General features: G+C 38.5%; 1 protein-coding gene across 1 annotated transcript in view; it reads right to left on the reverse strand.

Annotated features, from left to right (window-relative positions):
* Positions 1 to 3642, reverse strand: part of mpped1 (metallophosphoesterase domain containing 1) — a 116504-nt gene extending 112862 nt beyond the window's left edge. The window contains exon 1 of the mRNA XM_012876772.3: positions 3473 to 3642. The gene's annotated coding sequence lies outside the window, so the exon portion shown is untranslated. The remainder of the gene's footprint in view (positions 1 to 3472) is intronic.
* Between the last annotated feature and the right edge of the window lie 7209 nt (positions 3643 to 10851).

Below are 10851 nucleotides of genomic sequence, written 5' to 3' on the forward strand. Positions count from 1 at the left end.
TCTATTATTAAAATAATTAAATAAATAAAATGTTCCTGTTTGAAGCCAAGATGACCTGCTGGTTGTGCAGCTTAAGCCTAAAGGTCTGCCGGTTCATTTCTTTGTGAGTCGTAAAACATCATTTTCATTCATTTATGGAGAAAGAGAGCGAGACAACAAAGCTGTCCGTTCAAGAGGAAACTATGCATGGTTATAAAGCCTGCAACACTTTAATGTTCCTACCCAAATATTCTGGCAAGTCCTGCTGCTAATACACATAATGACAGGAGATGAAGACTAGGGAACCAGATTTGGTGAGAGCGGTGCTCTGCGAATTCTAAACGCATCTGAACAAAAAGACCCCGATGAGGAGCCGTGATGGAAATTAGAACAATAAAAGCAGATTAATAATGACGGTAACAGCCAGTGTACATGAGAACAGCTGACATTTAGAGAGCAGGAAGCAGGTGGATTCCTGCCCTACCGTCACAGAGAGCTGGAGGGAACAAATACAACATGAACGGCATCAATTTGACCGCTAACGACTCTCTAAATACATTTCTGACAATGTCGCCGTTTCAGAACGACTACATTGTTTTCATACTCTTCTGGTATTGTGAAGGCAAAGTCGTCTGGTTGAAATGCTTTCTGGTAGCAAAAGAACAAGCGAAGTGATGGTTTGGTTATCAGAAGAGCACCGCCCGTTGCTTTTTTAAGGGACCACGGTTGTGAACAGGAGGATAAAAAATTTTAGTATTAAATTTCATTTCAATAAGTGGGATAAAATTAGGCCATTTAGTCTACAAAATAACGGCGCCTGTAGTCATGATAAGTATCACGGGTACAATATGTGAGGCAGATTATTAAAAAGATTGTCAACACGCACCAACGTTCTCTCACTCTTTATGCATCTTTGCATCAAATCAGAAATATTTTTCTAAATAAAAGCAATTAGACCACAGAACACTTTGTTCTAATTTGACTTTTTTATGTGATAGTAATGAAAACAAAGATATATATATATATATATATATATATATATATATATATATATATATATATATATATATATATATATATATATATATATATATATATATATATACACACACATATATATTACATTTTTCTATAATCGGCTGCTGTTTTTATTTTAATGAGAGCATTATTTCCTATTCATCTGAGTATGATATTAAGAGGCTTCCTCTTACATATTATTTAATTTTGGGTGTAAGTCTGGTGTCTTCAGTCTACATGTTTTTGCCGCTGTCATGCCCGAATTTCCCCACTGTAGGACAAAAAAGGTATGTCTATACTATTAAAAAAAAAAAAATAAATAAATAAATTAATTAATAATAAAAAAAAAAAAAAATATATATATATATATATATATATATATATATATATATATATATATATATATATATATATATATATATATATTTATGGTGCTGTTGTTGAGTTGTGATTCATATACAGCGCTTGCCTTTTTAATTCAGGCATGTTGATTAATTTTTCTCATTTGAGTTGTTCCTTGGGTTTGAGGACTCTAATTTACAGGAAAGAAGACTGTGTGTGTTTGGAGCAGTGTCCTGCAGCGTCTTTGTAATAGAAGGACTAATCCCTTCTTCTTAGTTTTATGCTTGGCTGGTGTCTGATGTCGCATTCAGAACACTTATTTCATCTTCCTCCGTTTTCTTGCAGTCGTCAAGACAGAGCTGAATTAAATGTGTTCGTTTCTCTGATTAGCTTCAAGAGCATTTCTTTTTCCAAAACAGACAAAATCTTACAGTTTAACGTAGATATTTTGTTTCTGAATATACAAAAAATTACTACACTAACTTAGACACTGTTGTAAAGTATTAATTAAATATGTGTTAATATCCTGGAAATGCCACGTCAGATATATTGTCCATAAAAAGTATTATAATCTGACTCTGATCAAATGTAAACTGTGGCACATTTTACATCTTCTGGTGTGCTCCTCTTTCAACTTTCAGCTGCACTGAATTTCTCATTTTTAAAATCACATTTTTTCATCTTCTAAAGAAAAAAGGGGTGAGCATTTTTCCTGAAACAGCATCAAAGTTTAGCTCATTTCTCCATGACCTGACCTGAAGAATAAGAAATGCTGAACTCTCACAGCCTGGTTCCACCTCCAGTCACAGTGGTAGAAAGATCCAGAAGATTTTCTCTCTCAAATTAAAAGAGGTGAGCAGATCTGAACCCTTAGGTTTGACTTACTGCTCTCATTTGCACTTCTTATAAATGTTTCAGTTCATTGCTATGATTCCATCTCATCAGCATCTAGAATCCTTCTGCGTTAGCGGCAGTCAGCACACGGCTGATCAGAGCGGCGTCCCTCAAAATCTGAACGAGTTAATTAATAATAGTTTATATTCTGGTCTCTGGTCAATTACTCTGGTTCTATTCTGTGCACACATGAAAGAGTTCAAGCACATCGGCTCTTCTTGAAGCACTTTAAATTTAAAGTATGTTATATTATTATTATTAGTTGTTTGCTTCTTTTTTTAAAGCACCAAAAAAATGTTGGAAACAAACCCACAGTTCTGGAAAAAGGAGGAAACCACATGGAATGTTTTCTGAAAGCATCTCTCCATCCCAACACAAGCACAGGTCTACAGGTGAGGTGAGCACCTGAGTCTCAAGAGAGGCAGGTGGAGAGGATGCTGAAAACCAGGACCACTGCTCCAAATACCCATTTCTGAAACATTCTTAGTTTTGCTCTTGTTTTGTTAGTTTCTTACTTTTTTTTTTTTTTTTTTTTTTTATAAATATGAGCTTGCTTTCTTTGCATCATTTGTGGTCATTTCCTTAATAAATGCTTGAAATAATTTCATGACTCTTTTCATTTAATTAAACAGAAAAACGAATGTGACTAAAATACTTAATAAAAACAGAGAAATTATATATATATATATATATATATATATATATATATATATATATATATATATATATATATATATATATATATATATATATAAATTCCGTCTGAGTGGACTCCACAGTTACTTTCAGCGGCTGTTTGTGGAGCAGAGTCCTGACTGAAAATGAGAGCCGGTCCCCTGATGGAGCTGGGTGAGCACCGGAGCTCCTGTCAGGTGTCGCCTCCCTGCCTCCTCCTACAGAGCCATGCTCCTACAGCCTCTCGCTCAACTGCATTTAAACTTTCCAGCCATTCGGTCCCGCCAACTGTCCTGCTTGTTCTTGGCAGGGAGATGCCAGGAGAGGGGAAGGACTGGGCAGTACTCAGAGGAGACTCCGGAGCAGCGGAATCTACTCATGCGTTCCTACGCTGAGGTGCTGGATTCAAAAATAAAATTAAAATAAAAATAAAAGCGCAGATTCCCGCTGTCAGAAAACTCGGAGCTGAATAAACCACGGAGCGCGTATCTCTGCCGCGCACTGAGACGCAGCTGTTCTATCCGGGGGGCTTGGACAAGGCAAACAAGATGTTAAAGAAACGTACCGGTTCTGGAGGTGAGCTGCAGAACGACCGCTTGGATCAGGTGCCAGGAGGAAGCGCCGATCAGTTTGGAAGAAGGCGCACCGGAGTGGAGAGAGCTGCTTCCTCTCTGCCTCTGCCTGCCAAAGAGGGGCCATCCGCCACTGCTTCAGCCGCACACTGAAGAGGAGCAGGAGGAGGAGGGGGGAGGAGGAGGAGGAGGAGGAGGGATGGAGGGATGGAGGGATGGAGGACAGACCCATCTTCACTGTTGTCCTGAACTTCCTCAGAAGAGGCACAGAGGGGTCATTACTTTGATTTTAAAGCTCCAACAGCTCAATTCAACAATTCAACAAATGATCCATCTGTTTCTCTCTGGGTCCATTATGATGTAAATATTCTGTCCAGGACTGCTGCTGGAAAAACTAGTCCATGCATTTGTTCCTTCAAGGCTGGACATAATTCTTTACTATCAGGATGTCCACAAAATGCAGTTCAAAGCCTTCAGCTGACCCACAATGCTGCTGCAAGAGTTCTAGCCTGGAACCCTTAAACGAAGCTCCCAAGACGACCTCAGGTAAGCGTCTGACATCCTCCTCCATCCCAAACAGAGCCCATCGTTACTTTTAAACCGGATAGTAAACTATGTGCTGGTGACAGGTTCATGTTTTTGGCCAGAAAGTACTGTAATGATTACAAGTATGTACGTGCCAGATCATGACAAAGATGTGTTGTGCTATTAAACACTGTTTTAAGTTATTTAATGTTTATCAAATAACTAATTCTCTGGTCTGATAAAAAGACAGCTGATATTAGCACAATAGTTGAAAGGGTGATTCGAGCACCGGCGTTCTTCCGACAGCAAACTCTGCACACATATGGAATAAACGAGAGGCAACTTCTCTTCAAAAATTTATTAACAGAAATAAAATAAACATCCAGAGAACCTCACTATAGAATGCTGTTTATTTGAATTAACACTATGTTTCAATCAAGAAATCCTACCAGGCTAGTGAAACTCAACTAAACTACTAAGAAAAATTAAGATAACAAGAATCTAAGGAACTATGTAAACACAGAAGAAGCAGAAAAGGGCTAAATGAAATGGTTTCTCATCATCAGAATGATGCAGTGAATCCTAAATCAAAGAACCAAAATTCATCTTAAAGAATGTGAGATTAAATTAGTTTAACTAATTCAGAACAACATTTGTATGTGTTACAACCCATTCACAATGCAAACCCTGAGTTAAAACATTATCTGATAAAATAACATTTTAAAGAATGATTAGCTCAGTAAAATCAGTCAACTTTAGAATGCTTGATTTTATTATTGTAATTATTCCTCTGGGAAGCTAGGGGTCCCTGTAGCGATCGGTCGCTAAATGGGTTAATCCTAAAGTTATACAAAAACACCATTAAATCCACATTAATCTTCCATATTAATGTGGTAATAATGCTCATAGCACTATCGAACGATGGTGGAGCGAAATGAAACAAATCTCATGTGTGAAACGAATCGTAGTCGTGCATCCAGGAAGAACGATTGTTATCCGGAAGCTAATAGCATTAGGCTAGCAGACATTCACCAAATTAAAGCTTGTTATCCGGTCCGTAATGAGCAAACCGGATAACACAAACATTAATATCCCATCAATATATAAAACCCTTATGGAAATAAAGGTATAATTTGTTATAACCGTAAAACACACTCGAATTACATCAGCATGGCATCATTTCAAAATGCTAACGGGAACTATGACGGTTAGCTCCCCGTGTTTAAAAACACAGTGAAAACACATTAAGTAATCCGTTCTTAATAAATCATTTAACCAGTTTATTTCTCTGCCACACCTGCCGGTGCCTCTGTGTCAGTTCAGTTCACTTTGGGGCATCCAGTCGGAAGCAGTTGAAGTACTCCAAGGGAAAGTTGGTTATCTCAGCAGCGGGCAGCGGCTAGCTCGGAACGTAGCCGTGGGGAAACGGCTCCGGGTCCTAGGCGGGTCTCCGGCATGTTGCGGTACTGCAGGCCTGCAATATGAGGACACGGGGACCACAGCATGGGGACGTGCGTCCTCAGAATCAGAAATACTTTAATACTTTAATAATCCCAGAGGGAAATTACAGTCCTGTGCTGGCAACAGAGGTTGGGTCGCTTGGGTAGCAGCTTCAGTAGGGAGGCCCAGACGTCCCTCTCCCCGGCCACTTGGGCCAGCTCCTCAGGAGGAATCCCAAGGCGTTCCCAGGCCAGCTGGGAGACATAGTCCCTCCAGCGTGTCCTGGGTCTTCCCCTGGGCCTCCTCCCGGTGGGACGTGCCCGGAACACCTCACCAGGGAGGCGTCCAGGAGGCATCCTGACCAGATGCCCGAGCCACCTCAACTGGCTCCTCTCGACGTGGAGGAGCAGCGGCTCTACTCTGAGTCCTCCCCGGATGACTGAGCTCCTCACCCTATCTCTAAGGGAGAGCCCAGACACACTACGGAGAAAACTCATTTCATTTGCGTCCGCAATCTCTGTCACGACCCAAAGCTCATGACCATAGATGAGGGTGGGAACGTAGATCGACTGGTAAATTGAGAGCTTCGCCTTTTGACTCTCTCTTCACCACCACAGACCGGTACAGCGCTCACTTCACTGCAGACGCAGCACCAGTTTGCCTGTTAATCTCCCGTTCCATCTTTCCCTCATTCATGAACAAGACCTTCAGATACTTAAACAAGAGGATGTCTTGCTCCACTTGGAGAAGGACATCCTCTCTGATCCGGAGAAGGCTCTCTACCCGTTTCGAGCTCAAAGTTTAAATTCCTATACTAAAGTTCAAATTCTTTTAGCGTTCTTGATTATTTCTGCTTCATTGTATCACACATAAAAGTAGGATGCACCAAAACCTCCTAAATAATCTGGTCTGGCTGATCTTAATCAGCCGTAGTGATGACAACAGATCCCTCTGCATTATGCCACACATTTGAAAAATAATTCCATAATCTCACACCATTACAGTGTTGTGCTGCTTTAACTAGCCTCTTCTGTCCCACTTTAGAATCTGTTGGTCATTTTACACAGCAGCTCGTGAATTTCATTAAATGAGAATGAAATGTCTTGTCATCTGGTGTTCTTGTGTCCATTAGGAGACAAAAGGAACGTGTAAATGAAGCAGAGAAGCACCCGTTTATGAATTTATATGCCTGCGATATCATATAAGTACTGTCTAACTATGTAAAAGGGTTTTAATTTCCACTTTTTGTGATTAGTAAAGTGTCAGTGAATTTAAATTTCACTCAAACACGCTTATATCCTCATTAGTATGAGTATGGAGCAAATATCAAATGGAATGATATTTCAAAGATGTCATCAAAAGGTGTCATTTAACGTTTTTAAATCAGCTGGCCTGATTCAGGAATGCTGAATGTGAGTCAGGTCGAGAACTTTTACATTTATGAAGAAATGGAAAAAAAACTGTAGCATATAAGTGCTTCTCAGCTGGGATATCATCAAACTGTAAATGTATTTTGTTATTTCATTGCAAAAGCTGAAAGTGTTGGGCCCAGAGATGGGAATAAAGGAGGAGTATAAGGGAATAAGAACTACACACCAAACTAAAGAGATGGGTGGTAAAAAAAACTCTGAATCCAGGAATGCACAGTTTTAACCCATTTTCATGCTCAACTCCCAGGAAGGAGAAGTTTCAGTGCTGGAATCCATGTGACCTGAAAAAAGCTACAAAACCTGGAGCGCAGCAGCATTTCTTCCTCCTTTCCCGCAGCTCTCCACGTCTGCAAAGGCATCTAAATAGTGATTATTTCATCGTAGTTTTGGGTTTGTTTGTCGTGCTTAACTGCTTGAATAGTAATAGGCCACTGACCCTGAAGCTACAACAGTACATTGCAAAAAGGGAACTAAAAGTAAGTACAATTTTCTTAAAATTAGTATATTTTTCCTTGATTTGAGCAGCTAAATAAGATTATTTTCCAGTGGAATGAGAATTTCTACCCCTAAAATAAGATAATTAGACATCCTGCACTTGAAATAAGATGATGGAGATGAATTGTTCTTATTTTAAGTGCAAAAATATTATTCCATTGGTAAATAGTCTGATTTACCAGCTCAAATGAATGAAAAATACACTAATTTCAAGAGGATTTTACCTACTTTGAGTTCCCTTTTTGCAGTGTGTCTTGGGTCTGCTGTGGCATGGAATACCTTTCTTTGATGTGACGTCATCCCCAAGGTTAAGGGTTAGGGTGCACCAGAAGTGAACCAAATATTTTGGAAAGCCCAAAACCATGACATGTAATGTCATTACTGAAGAATTACTGAAGACTGCAGTTTGCCGTCGCACTTCCCTCATACAAGGCAGATACTGAGACAATTTTCCACAGGGCGAGTGGAACATGGAGAGGAACCAAACACTGCCGAGTAAGACCAGCTCTGCAGCACAATATGGATGAGGAAACAAGGAGAGTGAAGAAAAAAAAAAATGAAGATAAGGAAGAAAACTAAAGATAGGAGTATACACATTTTTGTTTGTTGAATGGCTTTGCTTTTTATATTCATTCTTACACAGAAAATAAAAGAATGCTTTTTTTTTTTTTGGGACAGTCTTTCAGATTTTTGCCAATTTATCTATCCAGTTTGACTCAGAGAAGAGTCATTACAGAAGAACATTTAAGAGTCTTTATTTTTATTATTTAATTTCATGGATTTCAGTAACTTCTGTACTTGTTGACTCATGGAAGCCCATCTGAAGTTGGTTATTTAATATTCTTTCTACTCACACAGAGAAGGCAAACTTAATATATTGAAATGAACTGAGCTAAAAGTCTTATTATTATTATTATTATTATTAATATTATTATTATTATTATTGTTATTATTATTATTATTATTATTATTATTATTATTATTATTATTATTATTATTATTATTATACCTTAGTAATAAGGCAGGTTATTTTAATGACTCTGTTACCCAGGTAATGCTAGGGCTTTATAGTTCTGCAAATACAAAGACAGTAACCATCGTTAGCTCTGCTGTGTTTAAAACTCAGCCCGTTCTGTTCGCACTGAGATCAGCCACAGCATGCAGGAGCTCATACACACATTATTTATATTAGTGGTAATTAAAGGTACATGTGGGCTTTAGAAGGGTTGCTAAATAATGCAGCCACCACCATTGTTTTGCTGTCAACTGAGCCGCTAACCTCAGCTGTTATCATGCCCGCCGTCCATCTGCCAAATTGTGCAAGTATATCCAGCTGCAGTCTTAGATAGCACACATCACACCCCCTGCCCTGCAAAACACACCTTGTCCTACAAAAGCCATTGTAAGTTAAAATATGTCACACTCAGTTTTGTTATTGGGTTCATGTACTATTTTTCTATAGTTTATCAGTTTTCCTTCTTTTCAGTTTTCCTGAGTAGTTCAGTTGAATTTTACCAGTCTAGTTAAAGAGCTTGTTCGCTGAAATATTTTAACATGAGGTTGAAATATTTTAATAAATTATTGGATTTTTGAGATAATTTTTTTCTATGTATACAGGCTAGTAACAGTGGGGTTGATTTAAAACCATTTTTTTTTCTGCAGTCCCGACGCTTTTAATTCGCCCCCACTGTTACTAGCCTAACGTACGTTACAGTCACCTAAATGTTACTGCCTACTGTACACCATCATCTCAGAATATCTAAATGTAAATTCCTGTAAACGAAGCCTCAATCATCATTGTTCAATAAGTAAATATAACAAAAAATATATATATTCTGATTGTGATTCTTACTGTTAGAGAACAGCAGTGCATGAATTCACTCCATCTATTGTTCCATAATACCTCGCCTCTCCAGGCAGGAGTGTATTAAACAACAACTGACATAGACTTAAAGCTATTTGGCTTTCCTGGTAACCAGGCAGTGCCCTGACGTTATAATTTTGATTATGATGACTAACTGTGTTAATAAGTACTTTCTATTGGAACTTTGTTATGTAGTTTAAAGTCCATATGACTTAAAACATTTAGTAAATGGACTTTCAACCAATGCCTTGGGCTGTTTCGACAATTTTAGTGGAACAACGTTCACTAAATACTGTTGTGCAATCTCCAGTTGGATCGTGGCTGTGTTTTTTGCAGAACCCTTTACAGGACACTCTTCTGATGCAAATAAAATATATTACTCTGACCTCAAAAGGGAAATCAAAGCGTATTTATTATTTAGATTTGTTCTAAAGACCATCTTTTACCAGCAGACTGGGGAAAAGGAATTGAAACACTAGAGATCACAGAAAAATCACTTAGTCTTGATTTAGCAAAAAAAACGAAACAAATTGTATTCAAATAAGAGTTACCTGAAGAAAATAATGCTGAACAAACAGAATACAAATGTGTCATTAAAAACTAATGGAAACACTACTCAATTATTTATTTAGGAAAATGCTAATTACAGATACTTTTTGACAATGTAAAGTGTTTGAAAGCAATGCCTGCAGTAGGTAACATGCTTAAAGAGTGTAAAGTAATTCCAGGGACCAGGCTTACTACCTATGACATATTTACTTGCCTTCATGCAGAGCAGGGTCAGCAGAGTTCTTTAGTTCTTTAAGTCTTGCCTTTTTATTTCATGCTTTGCGTTCAGTTTCTTAGTTTATTTTATTTTCTGTGAACCTTTCAGTTTTATCACCATTTCCTTTAATTGATATTTCTTTGTCTTCCTGCCCTGCTCATTCTGTTACATAGTCCTGCTGATTGCCGTTCCTTCTCAGTTGGTCCGCTATCCACGGATTTGCGCACCTGTGGTCCAGTGACATGTGATGAGGTATTTTATCTGCGTTTTTGTGTAATTTAGACAGACTGTGGAACATCAGCATATGTAGTGCATGTGTAATTGGCGCTAAAAAAAAGAGGGACAGCAATGCGGCAACTGCCTGCATCAGTCAGCGTGTGCGGCACGGCGCCATCAGAATGGAGGCACGGCGCCATACTGCCTCACCTCGTTCTCCTCTCATGGATTTAAACAGGTAATTCATAAACTCTGTCTGATTGGATTGGATCTGACTTTGTAAAGTGCCTTGAGATGACATGTATTGTGAATTGGGGCTATGTAAATAAAATTGTATTTAATTGAATTGAAAATAAATTCAGTCACTGACAATATATTTTTTTTTAAATAACACTGAAAATAAATCAACACATTTATAGAACAGTGAAGTGGACAAGTGGGTTTTATGTTTGTATTTTATTGTCTTAATGAGGGGTGAGGCACTGCCTAATCTGCCTCTCCTGCCTGCATGTCACTGCTGTAGTCCGTGTCATTAACCACACCTCCCTACAGGATATGGACCCACTGGGGTTCTAATCTCTTTGGTTTCTCCTGTTCACTTCATGTTCCCTGTTTCTCCATCACCCTGCCTGTTCT

This window comes from Fundulus heteroclitus, chromosome 17 (assembly GCF_011125445.2).
Source record: "Fundulus heteroclitus isolate FHET01 chromosome 17, MU-UCD_Fhet_4.1, whole genome shotgun sequence".
In the NCBI taxonomy this organism is placed as follows: Eukaryota; Metazoa; Chordata; class Actinopteri; order Cyprinodontiformes; family Fundulidae; genus Fundulus; species Fundulus heteroclitus.